The following is a 21,219-nucleotide window of genomic DNA, read 5'->3' as shown; positions in this document are numbered from 1 at the left end:
GATAGCAGGGCAGGGAAGATGTCTTCCTGGCTTTTCATAGGCTACTGTCCATTGTCCCAGGCTGGTTGGAAGCAGATAGGATTAACCAGCCAAGTCAGCTGCTTCTGCAGTCACATAGGTCGCATAGTTCTGTAATTTTTTAGGAAGGGTTCTCTCTCTCTCTCTCTCTCTCTCTCTCTCTCTCTCTCTCTCTCTCCCCTTTCCCCCTCCCTCTTTCTCTCATCTTGATGTTTAATTTTAAGCCCCAAGCTCTTCAGTTTTTTTGATTCAGTCTACTTTGGGAAATGTGTATTAACTACAATGGTACTTAAGATGACCATGTCGTATCTCACCAACATTTATATTAAATTGTTACCAAATTACCCTCTGTCTCAGTCACTGTTCTATTACTGTAAAGAGACGTCATGGCCAAGGCAACTCTTTAAAAAGAGAGCATTTAATTGGGGGCTTGCTTAGAGTTAGAGAGCCTTAGTCCATAAATATCATTGTGGCAGGTAGCGTGGCTACAGCCATGTGTGATACTGGAGAAGAGCTGAGATCGACCTCCTGATCCCAAAGCAGAGCGAGTGAGAGATGGGGAGGGGGAGAGGAAGGGGAAGAGGGAGGGGGAGGGGAAGGGAGAGGGGGAGGGGAGACTGGGCCTGGTGGGGAAATAAAGAGTGAGAGCAAGGAGGAGGATCATGTTTGACTTGTTCCCCCCCCCCCAACATTTCGGACAATAAAAGGCTTCATAAACGTAAAACTTTTCATTCTTTCTTCATTAGTATCCCCCCACCACCACTTTCACTCACATTTCTCCCTCTTCCGCCCAGAGAAGGGTCTGGCCCATTTTAGGAACAATCTAACCTGCAAATGGCTGGAGAGTGGGGTCCGAGCACACACTCAGTGCTATTGAGTCCGTGGTTAAAATGTTTATTTGAAATTAATGGAGACAAACTGCCAAAATTCAGGGAGATTTTTGCTAGCTGAATAGAAAGAATGATCTATAAATGAGGCATTAAATGCTTCAGCCCGTACGCAGTATTAATGATGTTTTAAAAGCCACATTCAAAGTTCTTAGAAACAAGACCCAAAAGTAGCAAAAATCATCTTTTAAATTTTGCTTGCCTTCTGTCTGGACAACCAAGATCAGTTAGAACTCTAATAGATTGTTATCAGTACAAATTAGAAATCACTATATCCTAAATAAAAAAAAAATTAACTCAACAGTTGAGTCAATCCAGAATAGACATCTTTGGGTGTGTAATTCCCTTTTATCACGCCAGCCTTGGACTCCAACGAAATTCCATGCTGTCTCTTGGTCAGTCTGTATATCATGTAGGAGCCTCCAAGCTAAGTGTTGCCACGGAAGACACCACCTATGAAAGGTCAAGGGTCATTAACCAATGAAGACTTTACTCTGGGCACTGAGCACTTTCTGCCGGCAGCTGCGGGTGAGAAGAGCTGCCAGGAGGGCTGAGTTTTGCTACCGAGCTTAATGGGATTACAAAGGAAGGAGAAATCAGCCAGCCACATTTCAAGCCAGCAGACCCTTCTTACGTTTACAGCATGTTTTCCTAGTAACCGTTTATTTTGCTGAAAACATTCAAGTAAAAAAAACCTCCAGAGTCTTTGGAGAAGACGGTTTCGTATTCCCTGATCAAACACCTGCCCGATTTTACTGTGCTATTTTAGTATGTCCCGAAAACACGTGTTCCCTTCTATATGACTCAAGTTGGCATCTGTATGTTTTACCATTCATGCAGCCTCTTGGAATAGAAACAAGTCCAGAAGGTTTTTCTGGCTACATAGAGAAACACAGACAGGAAAGCCATCCGCATCCAAGCTAATACGTATAAATTTTCCCATGTGAATACAAACTTGGAAATACGTTCTCCTAGTTCTGAGTTGCTAAGCTCACACGCTCGGGGCTACACACACTTATCTCTTGTCTTTATCCCAGAAGAGATACCACTGTATTAACAAGCAGGTCTGGATCAGTACTTGGGTGCTGGACAACATCTATGTTCTTGTTTTCTCAGTATGTCCCATGCTGGACACTGGTCTGGACACTGAAATGTATCTTAACACAAAAAGTAAGGGGAGCCAAAATCCTCCTTGAAAACCATTTGAATCACCTGTAAGACCCATTTCAGGATAATGGCCATGCAACCCTGCATAGAATGAATGTCAAACAGTGTATATGAATATACATCGACACTCAGAAAATAACATATTTGCAAAATAACCATATTTGCAACCAACATTTGGTTGTCCCCAGCCCCGTGCTTTACTTGGTACCCATGGAAAACCCTTAGGTTCAACGAGAAGCTTGGCTTTAGAGAGACAGGTTTATGTTTCAAACTCTGACTTTAGATCTCACGACTTGTACCAAGTCCATGTTGGGAACAAGTCCATTTGAAATCAGCTGTGTCGCTTGGGCACTGCTTCCAAGGGGCCACTTCAGCCTTGATTAGACAATGGGAATCAGAACCCATAATCACATCCACAAAGGCTGGTGGTAGTGTTCTCTGTCCCAGTCAGACCCTGGGCCCTTTTGATTTCCTATTTGTCATTTACTGCGTTTCTTTTGTGAACTGATTTGTCTATCTGGCTGGTTCTGCTGTGGTATTTAGAGGGGCCTCTAAAAGGCAGTAATCATGCTTCTCGTTCCTTATATTATGGTATAGAATTTAAATTGTGTACAGGGGTTGAAATGAGCACCTTACTTAGGGATGTATCTGGGCAGGAAGCAGTAGGTGTCCCAGCTTCTGAGCAAAGTGTTACCCATCTTAGGATGGCCCCCTAGACCCCCATACTGTGGCATCTGCATCGTCTCAGTTGTCAGTCCACTGGGCTTCACTGCTTTCGGTTCCCACGGTGACCAGTGTGGAGAAAATATTGCTGGTGACTTCATTTCACTCACTGTAAAGAGTAGGAATGGTCCCCCAGTCATCCTGGACAGTGTACAGGCTGCTTAGTGAGACCCCAGGTAACCCTTGCAAATGGGTAAAGAATAGAATGAGGTCTGGATGGGGAGTAAAGGAGAAGATACATGTAAACTGCTTAAAACCGGGCCCAGCATGCAATGCACCACCCACTGTCATGGACAAGCTACCGTGTGTATGGCTGGTTTTATAATAACAGGGACCTGGGGAGAATTTAGATTGAATGCAGTTTTCATAACATACTCACCCAAGATATTCCAAAGAATCGAGTCCACCACTATTCCAAACAGTAGAGTTCTTCTCTAATCCTGGATTTGTGTTTCGAAACAGATTCAGCCAAGCCTTTCTGGTTTTGTAGCCTTCAGGGAGAGGAACTTAGACGGGTGGATTTTGTCGGAGAGTAGAAATGATGTGCCAGGAGAGTAACCCCACGATCACTTAGCTCGATCCATCTACCACAGGCACAGCAGCCAGAAGCCTGCCTGTATTAGTGACACGTAGATCTCTCGTCAAAATCTATAGAAAGAAAAGGACCATAAAATAACATAATCTGATCATCCTCAAGGGAACCAAAATTTAGCTAATCTGGAAAAAATATATAGCTACTTGATCAGAAACGTGGTTGAATATTTTTTATTAAGAGGGTTCGATAACTGAATAGTTTGTGTACTTTAATTACTCTTCAGGATCACGTCACTCATCTGCAGGTAGAGGTATCAAGAGGAATATTGTAAGCCGTGACTAAAATTATACCTGCTACCAAAATTAGGCTTCGCTGGATTCAATCGCATGTGCTTCTTTCATGAGAATATGTAGGACATCCTGTTGTGTATAAAGACTGAGGAAAGCCAAGAAAAGTATCTGCTGTAAAGCATAATTATCGTTGCTACCAACTCATATATGTGTACACTGAGAGATGCTGACACCACCCACCCTGGTAGATAAATGAAGAGTTTGCCTCAGGGATGTGGTACACACAGCAGGGCTTAGAGGGACAATTCTCAGCCTGTGAGCTGGGACTCCTTTGGGCTCACTGGAAAACACAGATATTTCCATTACCATTCACAACAGTAGCAGAATTACACTTAGGAAGCAGCAACAAAAATAATTTTATGGTTGGGGTTGGGGGTAGGGCACCACAACGTGAGGAACTGCATCAAGGGATTGAGAAGGTTGAAGACCACTGTCCTTGTGCAAGTTCTTTAGGTCCCCGAGGTCATAGCCCTTAAAGAACACTGTGTGGTATAGTCTTCTCGTCTCTCTTTTACTTCTAGGCGTGAATCCAGATCACTAGGTGCCACCACAGGTGCAGAGAAACCAAGCCTTTCTTTTGTCCCAGACTGATTCTCTCAAAGTGATGAAAATCTAGTTAACCCAACCTACCTTGAAAACAACGTTGTTTCGACCTTCTGCCTGGCCATTTGAAGATGTTATTGCATTTATTTCTAGGAAGCCTCTTTACACCATTTAGATTAAAAATACAAGGCAATTAAGCTTAAGGTTTTTGCTCCTGGTTGGCGTCATTTGGTAGTCATCTTTCAAAAGCTGTTCATTCTTATCCTCTTATGTTTCAAGGAAATTTCTGTATACGGATCCACCACCATACTTCTTTGGATGCCACCCCATCTTGGTACTGAAGCTATAACAAACACGAAGGCCACTTGTAAAGTATACTATGCATGCTTCTTCACATATCTGGCCCTTTTGCCTGTTTGTCCCTGGCTTTGAGCACAATATGGAATGCAGTGGCCTAAGCCATATTCATGCTGTCCTTGGCAACCAGTTTACCATTAACTATTATGTACATGGGGTACTTTCTTTTTTATTTTAATAGAAATCACCAAATGACTTCGAAGGAATTCAGACGAAGACGTATTCCTAGAGGGTTAGGGCTCCCAAGGAAGTCACAGAATCCTTAGGAGGAAGCTGGCCATGGCCTCAGCTCGAGACGGAAAGGGTTGCAGAATCTTGGAGGGATAGGGCCAATTGTCGACTCCAGGGTGATAAATGTGCCTTCAGCCCCAGTGCTCAGGAAAGAGGCAGTGCATGGAGATGAGGTCACAGAGCGTCTCCAAGTCTGCCGGGGCTTCATCTTGAGACACTGTCTCAAAGCAAAATTAAACAAAACAAAGCATTGTCCCTCTCCAATCCTGTCGGCATGCCCCTTGCCATAACTACACCGCACACTGCTCTCTGCCTCTGCCTGTCTCCGCTGTCAATCTCCCTTCTCTCCCCCTTAGACAACCGAAGATCTGAAAGCACTCCCAGCTTCTATTTCTCCTCCGGTCTATCCCCAGCACAGGGGGCATTCCAGGTTGTTTCCCTTCAGAATGCTAAGTACGCGGTTCATCCTGTTTCCTCATTTTCTGCTCTGTATTTTATGTTCTGCATTCAAGATTCCCCCACATCTATTCTGAAATGTCCTCAGTATGAGCAGCCACAACGGCCACCTCTTCTTCACACAGCACTTCTGCTTTGTCACAGTCACACTCGCCAGCGAGCCCTTTCTCCTCCTCCAGGCTAATACTTGAATGTCACTTTCTCCATGAGGTCCACCCTGACCAGTCTGTGTTCAAATCTGCTCTTCTCCCAGCTCCACTATTTTCTGTCTTCTCTAACTGTTCAGTAGTTTCAAGCAACAACTGTTACTTTCCAGTGTGCTATGCGTTTACTTTGCACTTACCTATCATTCTCTTCGATGTGGTTCCCTCCCCCTCCTCCTGGAGAATTGGCTGATCAGGGGTAGAGGTTGCCCTCCCCTTAATTCACTGTCCTGCCACATCTCCTTGGATGCTGATCACAGCTTTATAAACGCACTAAGGAATAAGTGATTTGTACATCAAAGCCCTGACTGATAATGCTGTGTGGAAGAGACTTCTATGGAAGGCTCAGAGCTGAAGACGCAGGGAGACCAGTTGGGAGCCTCATGAACTATGTATGCTAGGTAAGCTAGGAGTGGGATCGGGCCAATGGGTTGGGTTGACCAGGAGGAAAAAGCCCAGTGCTCCCATTTCTGCCCCAGCCACCTTGACTCATTGTTAGCAATTACTTCGCCCTCACTTGGCCCTGGTATGTCTCTTAAATCTTACTTATAGTAGCTTCTTCAAAGCCAGTTTAAATCTCAACGTCCACAAGAAACCATAACCAACTTTTGCCAAATGTTTGCCACGTCTTGTTTCTTTCTTTACATCATGCCCACTGTCTTGTCTGAACACGGGCATTCAGATCTTCACATAGCAACGCATTGTGAGACCCTCAAGCCCAGTAAATAGATTTTATTGAAATTTGGTTTTTGTAATTAAACTGAGATTAATGCCTGGTCCTGGAAAAATAGCAAAACACTGACAATTACTTTAGATCAAATTCAAGAGATTTCCTTTGAAAACAGTTTATGTTCGCCAGGCTGTGGTGCGTGCTTCTAATCCCAGCACTCAGAGGCAGAGGCAGGCAGATCTCTAAGTCCGAGAGTAGCCTACTACAGTTGCAGGACAGCCAGGCTATACAGAGAAGCCCGGTCTTGAACACCCATCCCCTGAAAAAAGAAAGAAAGAAAGAAAGAAAGAAAGAAAGAAAGAAAGAAAGAAAGAAAAATGAAAGAAAAGAAATGAAGAGAGGGAAACAATGGGTACCTTTTTGTCTTAAACGGATTTAGTTTAACCATGTGGCAATATCAGGTGCTGAGTCACGCAGTTTTTAAATTAAAAAAAGTTATTTTTGAAGCACAGGTGAAGAAATACCAATTCTGCAATTGTAAAGACTTCATATACATAAAAATCTAAGCACATCGGCCTTTGCAGCGTTTTAAAAACCAGATCAAGATTCAGGATTCCAGGCTGTCACCCATGCCTTGTGCATCCAGCCTGGAAGATTCATTCATGGTCTTCACCTCTAGAGAAGATTCAACCAGTTGTACCATAAGTTTGAAGCACCGGGAAGCCAGCCAGAACTGCCCAAGAGCATCACCCTTTGTCTCTTCCAGCCTGTGGGTGAGTCTGCTCTGCTAGAAGGACCTAATACAGAGGAGCAGCCCCCTGCCGTGCAAACTTTCTGACCAGCAAGGCTATGTTTGGTCACAGGAATAACCCCTGGAGGTGATTCCCCCATGGGGGCCTCAGAGTTCTCTTCTCTACCGGGCCCTGCAAGGGAGGATCAGATAGCTCTTGGCTGACTCACAGAGCAGGGCTCCATTCGACTTGCTTCTTCTAAATTTAGAGCACTTCAGTAAACAGCACCGTGAATCCGCTGTGTGCTTGCTGGGAAGGGCATGACCACGTCCTCCCAGATCTCACGCACATATTTATAGCTTCTGGGCCTTCTTATCAAACTGTCCTCCGATTCACTTTTTACCTTAAAAAAATTCAACCTTCCGTCAGGGTTTCAGTGCTGTCAGTAAGTTAATTTGAAGAAAAAGACCCCTGACTCAGAGCAGGTTGGATTAAAACAAAACAAAACAAAACAAAACATTGAACTGGTGATTCAGTCAGGCCTCTGAAAGTGTCGGGGAAATGTCTTCCAGGCTGCTGAGACTGATGTCCATACGGCTGTCATGTGACACCTTCACCCGTCAGAGACCTAGTCAAACAAACAGAGTCGGTGTGCTGCTCTGCCCAGATTCTCCTGGATGGTGTCTGCAGGAGCTGGGATAAAGAGACAGATTTTACTGTTTGAAAGGGCCCTGACGGTGAAGGTGCTGTCTTTATTTTTCATTTTTCATTTTTATTTTTATGTTTCAGCAGTGCTCCCCTTTGGCCCAGAGTGAAAGAAAATCTTCTTTTTCTTAGCCAGGACCTGATCTTTCAGTTTCTGTTTGCCTTCCCCTGAAAAGCAAAGATCAGGAGAGAGAGCACATTATGTGTGCAGAGCCCAGCCTGGGTTTAGAACGGGAACCTGTGCGAATCACGAGGTTGGTGGAGGAATGTGGGGCCCGGAGGGAACAGCCAGCAGTAGGTATCTATCACCTGCACCTTGTGGGCCATGGTCTGAAATAACCGTTCCCCGATGTGGGCTCTGCTGTTACCCAGGAGGATGGGTGGGGCTCCACAGCCACAGAGTCTTATCCCCCTCCTCTACTATTTTCAAAGTCTGTTGGGCTTGGGCTCATTTTCCTACTTGCAGTCCATTTCTATTTTGTTAGTTTAACAGATCAATCGAGCAGATTTATAGTGATAGCTCTCAGTGTAAAAGCAAGTGTGTTGTCGTGAGGTAAATGTTAGTTAAATAGGAAGCAGCTGACCACCCACAGGACAAAGAGGGGAAGATGAATAGACATTCAGTCAGGCCTTGACATTTTTCATTTTCTGCTCTGGCCACTACCAGCAATTGGTGTCTCCTCTCTCCTTCTTCAAAATCGGTTGAATTATAAGATTTTGTGCATTTATAAACGAGCAATCCAATTGTAGGGAAAATCTCTCCAGCCATTTGTTTTAACTTATGACATATAAATTACGGTTTCTCCTTTACAGGAGGAATATAGTGGGTCCTGTTAAGTTAAGGTTGCGGAAAATGAAGCTTCCGTGAATGGGCATCAGGCTGGGGGAAGAACCAGAAGATCTCATTCAATGCCCCCAGTATTGATTAGCTCTGTGACCTTGGCTGCTTAGCTTGTGACCTTGACTGTTGAACTCTGTGTGCCTGTTTCCTTGCTACAAAACAAAGATAGTTAAGACCTACTTCACAGGCTCGTCGTGGTCACATGAGATCACTCTGCTTTGCCAGCCTACTCATTTGTCAGTCCAGGGACTGTTCCTCATGTTCCAGGACGATGGATGGGTTTGGTGCTGATGCTGCAAACCACACAGCTCATACACTTTCCATTGCAGTTCTCTTCTGAGACTTCTACTTAGAATGCTACGTGGTGCTGGATGCTGTCAGGCATGTAGTAATGGATATATTTATTTTCTAAATACTATTGTTGTACATCTTAAGAATGATAGAAACATAGTGATAGAAACATTTAAAAAGTAAAATTCGGTTTCACAACTTTTTTTTAAAGGCTTATTTATTTATCATATATTAGTACCCTGTAGCTGTCTTCAGACACACCAGAAGAGGGCATCAAATCTCAATATAGATGGTTGCGAGCCACATGTGGTTGCTGGGAATTGAACTCAGGACCTCTGGAAGAGCAGTCAGTGCTCTTAACCACTGAGCCATCCCTCCAGCCCCAGTTTCACAACTTCTTAGAAATACACCTGCTGTCCAATTTGAAGGGCAAATGGTTAGAAATAAGTTCAAAATCACAAAGAGAGAAGTGATGTATCTGGACACAGCACACTTTCAAGGAGGTGCACTTGGGCAATCACATACATAGATAAGAAGTCTACTTGACTTTTATTCAAACTTAGGTGGTGACTATATGGTTTCCCCATTGCCTGGGGAAACCCCACAGTCTTCTGACTAGCCTTCAAAAGAACTAGTCCACAGGAATGAAGTGAGACAGGATTAGCTACTTTTAATTTGAGAATGTACAGGACCTTTGTGTAAACAAATATTTTACTGCATGGGGTAGGGGGGAGATTTTAATTCCTTGCCATGATCAAGTTTTATAGTATTTGCTATAAAAAGACTCATATTTAATGGTTTCTTTTTACAAAGTTACCCACAGTACTTCATGCCTTTCAAGTGTATGAGACTTGTGGACAAAGGGACTAGTTTAAATGACATGCCATCTTTACTGGACAGTATAAAGCAATGGCTGTGTGTTCTCAGGCTTTCTAAGCAAAATGGAAGTAATGTGCCTGACGATTTGTGGGTGTGGATTCCATCCAGAGCCTCAGCGTGTTAGAGACTCCTCTACATTCCTCTGTAGTCTGTGCCTATGCCCTGCGTCCTATACTTTGGCAGGATATTCCTTTGTGGCTGCTTTTTTGGCCTTCCCACGCTATGCCACAGCTGATGAAGGGATGGAGTCTCTCTCTCTGTCAACTCAGGCTTCTCATGACCTCCTTATGGGGTCTCCAGCTGCTGGAAGGCTTTCGTTTGGATTCCTCCCCTGAACCTTTCAACACTTGTCTAAGACAAGAACTATTTCAGTCTTACATTAGATCCTGAGGTCTAGCCCACCTTTCCCATCTCAAGAAGCTGTGTGGACCAGGAGGTCTTGGCGTTTACCGAGACACAAGGAAAATGGTCATTCTCGTGCGTGCATAGCTCAAGCGTGCTCCAAACACAGTCTAATCTATTCCCATAGCACTGTCCTAGAGCCTTGCAGTACATAGTTTACCTAGCCATGATAGCAGTGAGGAAAATTAGACTCTCTGGAATATTCCTTGCAACTAAATAGGAAGCTGGATCACGTATAAACTCTGCATTCTCCGCCATCCTCTGGCCACTGTAGCCAAGCTGTGTAATCAGGGGCCATTGTGACACTCTACCTAAGTTTAGGCCTGCTTAATGCCTTGGAACACACCTCCTATCCTCTATCCAGATTGTCGCTGCCTTTGTTCAGACTCTTTCATCGGTCCCTGAATTATGGTAGCGGTCTTCTATCTTGCTTGCCTCCTTGCTTTCAGTCCCCTCCCAGGCCCTGTCCAATTTTTAGTGTTGACAAGCTGACCCGTTTAAATCAAACCTGATGCTTTCACTCCCCTATTTCTATCCTCTCGTAACCCTCCACTGCCTCAGGACAAAGTTCAAACTCCTCACCCTTGAGAGAAGACAGTTTGTTTGTGACTGGATCCTGGGCTCTTTTGTCTCCAAGCCTCCATGCTTCCTCTAGGGAATGTCTTCGGGCTTGATGCTGCCTCTGCCTAGAGCGACCTCTAATTTCACACCCTCTTGACCAAGCCCAACTGGGATGCTACCTCCCTTCAGATGCAATCTGAAAGTAAATCCATGGACTCTCAATTTAGCAATAAATACACTTACTGGACCCACAAAATGTCTAGACGTGACAGTATTAAGGAAGGTCAAAGTCACGCCCATGACATTACATACCAGATGCATGTAGACTGATTGCTAGTGTCAAATTCAGTGAACTACATAGGGTGAAGAGGATACTGAACTGAATCTAACCACTGGGCCAGCATGAGATATCAAACTATGGGTACCCATGCACACCCACAAATCATGAGGCATGCAACTTCCATTTTGCTTAGAAACCCTGAGAATACATAGCTTCATACTGTCCAGTAAAGATGGCATGGCATTTAAAGTAGACCCTTTGTTCACAAGCCTTGTACATTTGGAAGACATGATGTAATGTGGGTAATTGTGGAAAAAAAAGGCATTAAATATCAGTCTGTTTCTATCAGATACTATAAAACTTGATTATGACAAGGAATCCAAATCTCTTTTTTAAAAATCTCCCTCATCTTGTAGGACTTTTGTGCAAATGTTTTGATCTCCCCTACCCCGCCCAATAACTCTGGCCTGCAGCCTGAGATCATCAGAAGACAAAAGAATTCCAGAAGAGGCAGCCACAAGTCACCTAGAAATAAAAGATGGGAAACAAAGCAGGGGAGAAATGAGTTTGGGGATGAGGGGAGCTGAGTTCTGGTCCTGGTATCGTCCCCTGGTGTTTTAGTTTGATGTAAATGGACTGCACACCACCACAGATCCTCACAGTGTGCGTAGCATGAACCGGGAGCATCCAGCATTGTTCGAAGGTCAGTGCAGGGGGAGGGTGAGCAAATATAGCTCTTTCAATATATGCAGATTATTTTTAGGATCTTTCAATTGATTATTTTTAGTCACTGCTACTCTTCTGTGTGTGTATGTGTGTCTGTGTGTGTGTGTGTGTGTGTGTGTGTATTTGTGTTTACTTAGCAAAACTGTCTTTCTGCAAAAATCAACCAACACACAGCCACACTGAGGAGCTGGGGTTCTTCCAAGAGAGAATACTACTGAAGTGAACCCTGACTGGCCTTGGATTCGTGCAGCTGTCCCGGGCTCAATGGCCACCGTCACACAGACAACAGGGTCCTTTCCAACTACAACAGGTGTCCCTGATTTTAAGTCTTACTTAAATTTCAGCAAAGACTGCAGTACGGTCATGGAAAAAAAAAACCGTTGGAGATGAAAGAAGACGGGGGTGCGGAGCGAGTGGCGTGCCCTGGAAGATGTCTGGAGATCCAGCTAGTCAGTGTGTTTTCAGTGCCAGGGAGTTCTGCTCGGCAAGGCCCACATGACAGAGACGGACTGACTCTGCTTTCAACTGTCACCAGCCACCGAATGACTGATCTTGTTTTGCTGGGTCGAGACAGGCCACCAAGCACACTGAACTACTGCTCGCAAAGGTAGTGTAACGGATAAGAACAAAATCAGCCTCGCCGGGATGTGAGGAAAGGGACTCCCGTCGAGTAAGAGAGCTCCATCGGCTGCATGGAGGGCGCGCTACATTCATCTGTAGATTCTGAGACCTGAACAGAGATTCTAGGTGTGGAAAACACTCTCATGAAAGTTCACACATGTATTGGGTGAGAAGGATCTGTGAGTTGTTCAACCTTTAACAAACAAATGAGGCGTTTAATGTCTTCAATTACATATTAAGCGTGCGTGTGCTAGGTGGCATCTTGTCCCAGAGAGAATTCCGCCTGCAAAGGCAGACTAAATCCTTAAACCTCCGAAAAGATGTCCGCTATATCGTACGGCTTTCCTGATCCCAGTATGTCATCTTTCCCTGCCGTGCTCACCTCTGCCTCAGTGCAGATGTCTACAGCTCATTCAGAGGTACTCTTTGGGCTGAAGAGATGGCTCAGCAGATATGAACACAGAATTGCTCTTGCAGAGGACAAGTCTGATTCCTGGCCCCCGGGCTGGGTGGCTCACAAGCGGCTACATGGATCTGATGCCACCTTCTGGACCCCAGAGCATCTCTACACACATTTACATGCCCCGACCCAGACACACATAAACATAGAATGACAAAGAAAACGTATTCTTCTGACTCAGTTAAAAAAAAAGATCATCCTTTATGATCTTGGGACTGTATTCCTGTCAGGGTTATCCTACATCCCCTGTGTGTTAGTAGTTAAGGGTCAATACGTATCTGTTAAATATGCAAGCCTTCATATTTCAGTAAGAGGATTTCTAATTCAGCAGCTTGCTTTATGCATCCTGTTCCAAATTCCCTTCAATTTACAGAAGTATGACTGACAAATTGGTACATATTTAAGATGTACAATGTGGTATTTTTATACACGTTTTGCCACCATTAGCACAATCAAGCTAGTTAGCATATCCATGACCCCATATGCACACCTTGTTTTGTAGTCGGAATTCAGGATCTACTCTGTCCATAAATGTTAAGCATACAGTAAGGTGTTATTAATTGTGGAGAGCATCTCTAGGAGGTTAAACTGCCTAGTTTCAAGGAAAATGGTCGTACTTGTAGTTGCACAGCTCAGTGATGATGCACAAAGTCTAATCTCTTCTCATGGCCCTGTCCTAAAGTCTTGCAGTATAGAGCCCATCCAGCCATACATAGTATGAGCACCATGCTGACCTTAGGTGTATTCATCCTGGATAATTCAAACTCTCTACTTCTTTTTTTTTTCTATCAGTCTCATGACACCTAGACTGGGCCAGAACTTGGTCATAGACAAAAGTGACCTTAAGCTCTTGATCCTCCTGCCTCCTCCTTCCAAGCTCTGTGATCATGGATGTGTGCCAGTAAACTTGGTTTATGCAGTACCCAGGGCTTTGTGCATGGCAGGCAAGCACTCTGCAACCTGAACTGTATCCCAAGTCCCGACATTTCATGGTTCTGGACCAACCCTTCATGCCCAAGCCAGCATCCATGGGTCAGCTCCCCAGTCACTGAATGACTTACTTTGTCTGTTTTCTGTGAATTCAACTTTGTAAGATTCCACACACAGATGGGGCAGATCATGGAGTATTTGCATTTATAAGCCTCGCTTGTTTCACTTAGCACACAAGTCTTACATATTCATCTATGGTGTCACAGGATTTCCTTCATGTTAAGGTTGAATAATAGTTCATTGTACTTAACACCACCATAAGTTGTAAATAGCAAAATGGTGGTATTATTTCTACTTTACCTCTTTATGTATATATAATATAACTTTAAGGTACTGATTTCATTTCCTTTGAACATACAGCCCGCTCTTGCTCAACTCAGTAAGTCTGTTACAGGCAAACTTTTTTTTTCTGTCTTGTAACTATTTGAAAAACTCAAAATTAATGGCCTATCAGCTATACGTTTGTGCAACCATGACCTACAGAAATTTTCCTATTTTTCTGTGATTGTACAAATAGATGTAGTTTGGACTCTATTTTTGCAACTTGTCATCATAAGCACATAAATCTTTTATAAATATATTTCCTCAAAACTTCCATGCACAGCAGAGTGTCTGCAGCGTCATTCACAGTTGGAAAACGTGAACAAATGTGCCGACTCAGCAATTACTGATGCTGCGAACTATTCTATATGATACACCACTGTAGAGATTTCTTAGTCCACAGTTTCTTGGTCCCCTGTGAACTATTCTATATGATACACCACTGTAGAGATTTCTTAGTCCACAGTTTCTTGGTCCCATAGGCTTGGTAAAGTATTATGAGGCAAGAAACAGTTTCAGAAGAGCCTTTTCCTGATGTACAATAAGAAAAGGAGGCTGCAAGAAGAGGCAAGTGTAATATATAGACCACGAAATCATGGCCCCAGTGACCTACTTCCTCCCCTGACTTCCCACATCCTACCTCTAACCACTTCCCAATAAAGCCACCAAGACACCACTCCATCAAAGTAGTAGACCTAACCAATTTAGGTAAGAACCTTCACCATAAAATCGTCTCTGGAAACACCATTTCAGACCCACTAATCTCTTACGCATCTCTTAGTCCGGCAAAGTTGATGATGAAGAGTAGCCATGGTGACAGAAATGTCCCCCAATGTGGTCATCATCACAAACTGATCTCTGCTGTTTGTAATATCTCAGGGAAGTTGCTAAACAAGTAGAGGAGGACACTGTTTTCTGGCAAAGGCAGTGAGTGTTCCCTTGATTAAGTTTCCGCTCTCATCCAGGAATGTATTTCCATCCTAAGAGGAAACCGAGAATGAGTTTAGTGGAATTTCTCAAATTCGAAGAGCCAGCTGGAGCACAGTCCCTCTAGCAACAAAAAAGGACATGTGACCCAGCTCCAAGCCACAGGACGGGACGTAGAGACTTGCCCAGCAAGGTCATTGGTATTGGAATCAAACCATTTACTGTATTAGAATCCTGAGTCCCTTCATATTCACCATGTGACCTGGGCACGACTAACCTTCCAGCCATCTGTTTACTCTTATGTGGGGTAGGTTATAGTAATCCCTCCACTTGGGACTCTAAGAAGGAGTAAACAGGATAATGCAGGCCCAGGGCCACAGCCTATGTGCCCTATGTCCAAGTCATGCTAGATATACAGAACATGCTAAGCACATGGTAGGCCACCATCAAACCTTTACCACTTGACATGATTTCATGAGCAACTATGTGCTTAAGAAATAAATAGATAAAAAAGGCACGGCTTTGGAACCATACTACGAGGGAGGAGGCCATTATGTTTTGAATGTGAAATGTTCCTCACAGGCTTGGTCCCAGTTGGTGGCTCTGTTTTGGAAGCTTTCAGAATTCTTTAAAGGTAGGGCATAGCTGGAGGAAAAGGGCCACTGGTGAGCGGGTCTTGTGGCTTATAAGCTGGTTCCCGGTTTACACACTGAGATGTGAGAGGGTTACTATGTCTTTCCAGATATGATGAACTACTATATCTCTCTTGCAGTGAGCTAGAATAAATCTTTTCTCCCTTATACAAGCTACCTCCTAACGTGTCTAATTCAGAGACTAACTCTCTCCACATCAACTCCCCAGGTCTTCTTTCTCAGAAAGAGAAATGTGAAGAAGGAAAAAAAAACGAGAAAAATAAAATAAAATGCTTCCTAAGCTAAAACAGAGAGTTACGAAAACAATCTATATAATATGTCTACTGTAGCTTTGTTTGTGAAATTTTCTTTTGTGCTCGGCCATGACTTAAGTCTATGAATCATTCATTAAGAAAAACTTCTTCCCAGCCTCATAGGCACTAGTGTTTTGGACTTTGTCATGCTTACCTGTGGCGGGCTATCCCCCTCCCCCCCGCACTGTGTCGTTCTAAGAAGCACCCTGGGCTTCAACTCACTCTATGGCAATAGCCCACTCGACCTTGTTAACCAAGTGGTTTGAGTGAAAAAAGTCCCCACAAGTTCAGGTATTTGAACATCCAGTTGGTGGCACTATTTGGGGAGGTTTGGAAGGTGGGGTTTTGGGGGAAGAAGTCTGTCACTGGAAGGCAACTTTGAGAGTTAACAGTCATCCCCTGTCCAGTTCACTTTCTTTATTTCGTGGTTTTGGTTGAAGATATGATTTCTCAGCCCACTGCTACCAAGCCTCTATAGCGGACTCATCCTCTGGAAGCAGAGGCCCAAAGAGTCTCTTTTTTCTATAAGGTGCCTTAGTCACGGTATTTTATCAAAGCAACAGAAAAGTTACTAATACACTGAGCCAACCAAAAATATCTTCAGACGCTGCCAAATTGCTTCCAATTGAGAATTCTAGGATTTATTTATCTAAAGAACATAAGGAAAAAATGGGTTAGGGAAGGGGGAGGTGGCAGAAATGCTTGCTATGCCAGCAGGAAGATCTGGGTTCAGGTTCGTGACATCCATCTGTAATCCCATCCCTGGTGTTGCGGTAAAAAAAAAAAAAAAAAAAGACAGAAGCGACCGGTTTCCTCACATACCTGGGCGGTCGCTCTCTCACTAGTTCCGGCTCTGGCAGGCCATAGGAACTAGCACTAGTTTATCTCAGCATCTCCATGCTGCCCCCATGGTACTCTCTGACCCGGCAGTCCACGAGCTGTTTCCGTGCAGCACCTTGCCACACCGCTTTGCTTACACTCACAGTTCCCTATGTGGGTGGTAACCACACCAGGCTCACACATCCCAATTCTGTAGCGGGCTTGGTGCATCCCGCTGCCATACCTTCTCTTGAACTCAATTAAGTCGCCACATGAAAGAACACACCACACAATAACCTCTGATCCAATTGATAAGATATAATTTGCCCATCTCCACAGCACAAAATCCTGTACACACCCATCCCTTAGAAATATTCATTACGACCTGTATCTATGCACAGAGAAGAATCTTATCTGCCGCCATGTTCTCCCAGCTCCTTTTCTCCTGCTTCTCCCTCTCCTTCTAAAACACTCTGTTTCCGCCTCCCTTCCTTCTCATCCAATGAGAGGCCTTGTTTTATCTTGTCTGCCTTCACCAGCCTAATGACATCAACCTACACCCTGGGAGTGACACAAAGAGGCAGATCCCAGAGAGCTTCCTGGCCAGTCAGTTTAGCAAAGCTTATGAGCTACAAGTTTAGTGAAAGATCTTGTCTCCGAGCCAAGATAGAGGCCAACAGAGAAAGACACCCAACACTGACTTCCGGGACCTCTGACCTCTACACGTGCATGTCTGAGTGATCTCTGTCTTTGTGTCTCTGTCTTTCTGCCCCTCCCTCTTCCTTCTCCTCCCTCTGTCTCTGTCTCTGTCTCTGTCTCTCTCTCCCTCTTTCTCTCTCTCTGTATCTCTTTCTCTCTGTATCTCTCTCTCTGTATCTCTCTCTCTCTCCCCCTCTGTCTCTCTCTCTCACACACACACACATACACACACACAATATAAGAATAAAAATATCAACAAGAAAGAGAATCAGCAATAGATACTTCTGTTTCCCAGATTTGACCTCTAACCCTGCATGTTTGGAGGAAAGACACTACAAAAGTCTGTAAGGTCTGTCTGTATGAAATGTCTAACAGACACTGAAAAATAACACCTTCATGAGAATTCTCCAGTATGTTCAGAAAAGATACCTTCCCTTAACAACACCCTCTCTTGCTGTGTCTAGGCCTCAGCCACCCCGTCCCACCCCCTCTATGTCCTCAAACACACTGTAGGAATCATTCCTTTTTGTCCTGTGATTGTTTTAGTTTGTTTTGTTTTTGTTTGTTTGTTGATTGGTTGGTGCTGTGGCATCCTGGGGCTTTACAGTTAACCAAGATAACTTTAGATATCTTTAAAGACGTAGACATTTTAATGTCAGAATAAAATATTCTTCGTGAGGTGTTACCGGAAAAGTGCAGTAGAAAAAAATTTTAAACACAGATAATTTTGATTGCTTTTTTTAAGTAGAGAGAGAATGGGAAATGGCACAATATTATAAATAGATCCTTCAGGAATTTACCTTTTCCAGATGTCCTCAAGGACCTTGCATTTGCCGTCGCTGCCAAACAATTTGCCAACGTTGCCGGCGCAGAACAATTAACATTGGGTTATTTCCACTTCTGACCGAATCCCCCCAGACTGAAGCAGTTAGAATGTTCAACCCTACCGCTATACCAAATGCCAGCTGGGTCTAGTGACACAGGCCTGTTGTCCCAACCATTCTGGAGGCTGTACTGGTTAGTTTATCTGTATGTTTGATATAACCTGGAGTCACCCGGGGACCCTCAATTGAAAAACTGGCTAGGACAGACTGACCTTTGGCCATGTCTGTGAGAGAATGTCTTGACTGATAAGGGAAGGCTCAGCTCTCTGTAGGCGGTAGCATCCCTGTGCAGGTGGTCCCTCCAGGGTTGCGGAAGAAAGAGACCAGAACGTGAGCCAGAGAGATCAGTTGATTGATTGGCAGCATTCCTCTGTGGTTTCTTAACTCAGCTACTGCATTCCTCTGTGGTTTCTTAACTCAGCTACTGCTGAGTTACTGCTGACTTCTTTCAGTGACCGATTGCGACCTGGAAGTAGGAGACGAAACAAACCCTCCCCTCTCACAAGTGGCTTTTGTTCCGTGTTTATCACAACAGAAAGCAAACTAGAACAGAGGCTGGTGTGGGAAGACTGCAAAGTCAGGGACTGCCGAGGGAGGCTACGAAGTGAGTTCAAGGTCAGCTAGAACATCTTAGCAAGGTTCTGTCTTAAAAGAAAAAGAGCCTTCAGTGTGAGGCTCTCGATGCAATTGCTACCACAGGAGAGGAAAAGTGTGTAGCAATGAGACTTTTGCTCCCTCCCCCCCCCCATTGCAAATTAATTTTTTTTTCTTTTTTTTTTTTCGGAGCTGGGGACCGAACCCAGGGCCTTGCGCTTGCTAGGCAAGCGCTCTACCACTGAGCTAAATCCCCAACCCCGCAAATTAATTTTTAAGTCCTCATTAAGATAGTTGAAACCTTAATTGGAATGACCTTCATCCCCCATTTATTCCCAGCTGACATCTGCTCCACCTCAGCCTGGACCCCACTCCGAGAGATTAGTCACTGTGTTTTAATGGAACCTGAAGTATCAAGGGAAATGAACATTTGTTAGTCGTTCAGAGACATCGCGGCTATTGAAATAGGATCCCAGACCAAACTCACCTGGATTCACTCTGACGGATCAGCACTGGCCCTTGCCTGGTGATATTAAGTCCTAAAACCTCTACCATCCTGTTGACTTAGAGTCATCCACACGCAGCCTGAGGATTTATTGTCCAATGCAGGCAGAATCCTCTTTACCTAGAAAGGGTGGTCACACCAGGTCACGCTGGACAGAGCCAAGCAGGCACACTAAAGTCTAAGCTGGCAGCCGTCTCTGTCTATTGGTCTTTCTGCCCTAGAGCAAATGGTGGTGACAGTCACATAGTCGGAGTGGAAACACACAGGCACACTCAAAACTTCGCTTGGACTTTTAACACCGTACACCTACATGTGTGTGCATGCACACACTAAGGCATAGTAATCACTAACACTTCCCTGCTTTTTTTAGTTTCTAGGCTGGTCTGGCAAGTGGTGGTCAGGGCTGCCCAGCTCAGTGCTTGGCACACAGCGAGCAGCTGACTTGTTTGTGGCACCCTTTGTATCAAAGGCGAGCTCGGGAAATTCGACACAGAAGAGTTGCAAGCCACCCGGACTTTGTTTTGTTTCTGTTTCCATTTTGTATCTTTGAGAGAGGATCTCATGGAGCACAGGCTGGCCTAGAAACTCCCTTATGTACCTGAGGACAACTCAGCCCCCAGTTCATCCCCCTGACTCAGGAAAGCCTCAGAGAGAAGTGCAGGAGAAAGGCAGAGGCAGGCAGTTAAAAAAGTGGCGACTTTGCACAGTCTCCTGGACTGGGTTCTGCAGTGAGGCAGGCATCCAACTCCGAATATAGACCTCACAGTGACAGTAGGAATTTGCATCTTGGTGCCTGGCATCGCTTGCTCTTTCCACTATAATGGTCATGGGCTTTAACTTTGCTGTTACCTTTATTTGAATACCTATAGAGTAAGTGCGGGATGCCCAGGGTTTTGTTTGTAATTACTCTAACCTCTCTAAAACACATGATTACTTCTTTGCTCCAAAAGAGAAAAATTAGAAAGGGCTAAATAACTTACAGGGGCTTGTAGCTGGAGAAAGTAAGGCCTTCCATTTCAACTAAAATTATCTACTGACTTGCCCTACCCAGGGACCCATGCCCATAGCACTAACTACACAAGAGGCTATGGCAGGAGGACCCCTTGAACAAGGAGTTTCAAGCCTGCTTTAGCAATACACTGATACTTCATCCATTGTGTGTGGGGGGTGTGGGGGGGCTAGGTCATATATGTGCACGTATGTGCAGGTGCATGTGAAGACCAGGGGGTTCTTTCTCAGATGCCCATCCTGTTATTCTGTGACAGTGTCTCTCACTGGCCTAGAGTTCACTGAATCATCTAGGTTGGCCATTGAGCCCTAGAGATCTGCCTATTTCTGTGTCACCAGCATTGGGGTGACAAGGGCCTGCCTCCACTCCTGGCTTTTCTACATGGGTTCTAGGTCTTCTTTTTCCACACTGCTATGGCAAGCACTTTAATATCCTCAGCTTTCTTCTTATGTTTATGTACTTGCAGAGAACATTAGGAAACTATTTTAAATAACATAGTTCTGAATACACTTAATAAAAATCAAGCAATGCCTCTATACTAAAAACTGTAAAGGAGGATGAAATAAAATTTAAAAGATTTAGGAAAGTTGGAAAGCATAGACTATTCACAGATCAGCAAATACATTATCATCAAGATTGTAATTCTTAGGGCTGGAGAGATGACTCAGCAGTTAAGATCACTGGCTGCTCTCCCAAAGGACGAGGGTTTAATTCCCCGCACATACATAGCAGCTCACAACTGTCTGTAACTCCAGTTCCAGGTGATCTGACACCTCCGCACAGACGTACACGTAGGCAGAACACCAATGAGCATAAAATAAAAAATAAATTTAAAAATATTTTAATTCTTTCCAAGTTGACTTATAGAAATAACATAATCCTAATCCA

General features: G+C 44.3%; 2 long non-coding RNA genes across 9 annotated transcripts; one reads left to right on the top strand and one right to left on the bottom strand.

The window, feature by feature from the left end:
- Nucleotides 1-896: 896 nt before the first annotated feature.
- On the bottom strand, nt 897-19,383 carry LOC102555623 (uncharacterized). Of its 7 annotated transcripts, none has more exons than XR_015677026.1 (4): nt 19,305-19,383; nt 18,140-18,689; nt 3,175-3,443; nt 897-2,904 (listed from the first exon to the last, which is right to left on the bottom strand). It is a non-coding gene; the product is annotated as an uncharacterized LOC102555623 (long non-coding RNA). The 7 variants fall into 7 exon arrangements; XR_015677023.1 differs by lacking the exons at nt 18,140-18,689; nt 19,305-19,383 and adding exons at nt 4,311-5,028; nt 6,557-7,458; XR_015677024.1 differs by lacking the exons at nt 18,140-18,689; nt 19,305-19,383 and adding exons at nt 3,861-3,960; nt 6,557-7,458.
- On the top strand, nt 7,718-14,222 carry LOC147996577 (uncharacterized). Of its 2 annotated transcripts, XR_015677028.1 has the most exons (3): nt 7,718-7,874; nt 11,247-11,533; nt 11,901-14,222. It is a non-coding gene; the product is annotated as an uncharacterized LOC147996577 (long non-coding RNA). The 2 variants fall into 2 exon arrangements; XR_015677029.1 differs by lacking the exon at nt 11,247-11,533 and having other exon boundaries at nt 7,721-7,874.
- Nucleotides 19,384-21,219: the final 1,836 nt, after the last annotated feature.

This window comes from Rattus norvegicus, chromosome 2, assembly GCF_021556685.1.
Source record: "Rattus norvegicus strain SHRSP/BbbUtx chromosome 2, alternate assembly SHRSP_T2T, whole genome shotgun sequence".
Classification (NCBI taxonomy): Eukaryota; Metazoa; Chordata; class Mammalia; order Rodentia; family Muridae; genus Rattus; species Rattus norvegicus.
The sequence above is the reverse complement of the archived record's forward strand: the minus strand, read 5'-3'. Positions and strand labels throughout refer to the sequence as shown.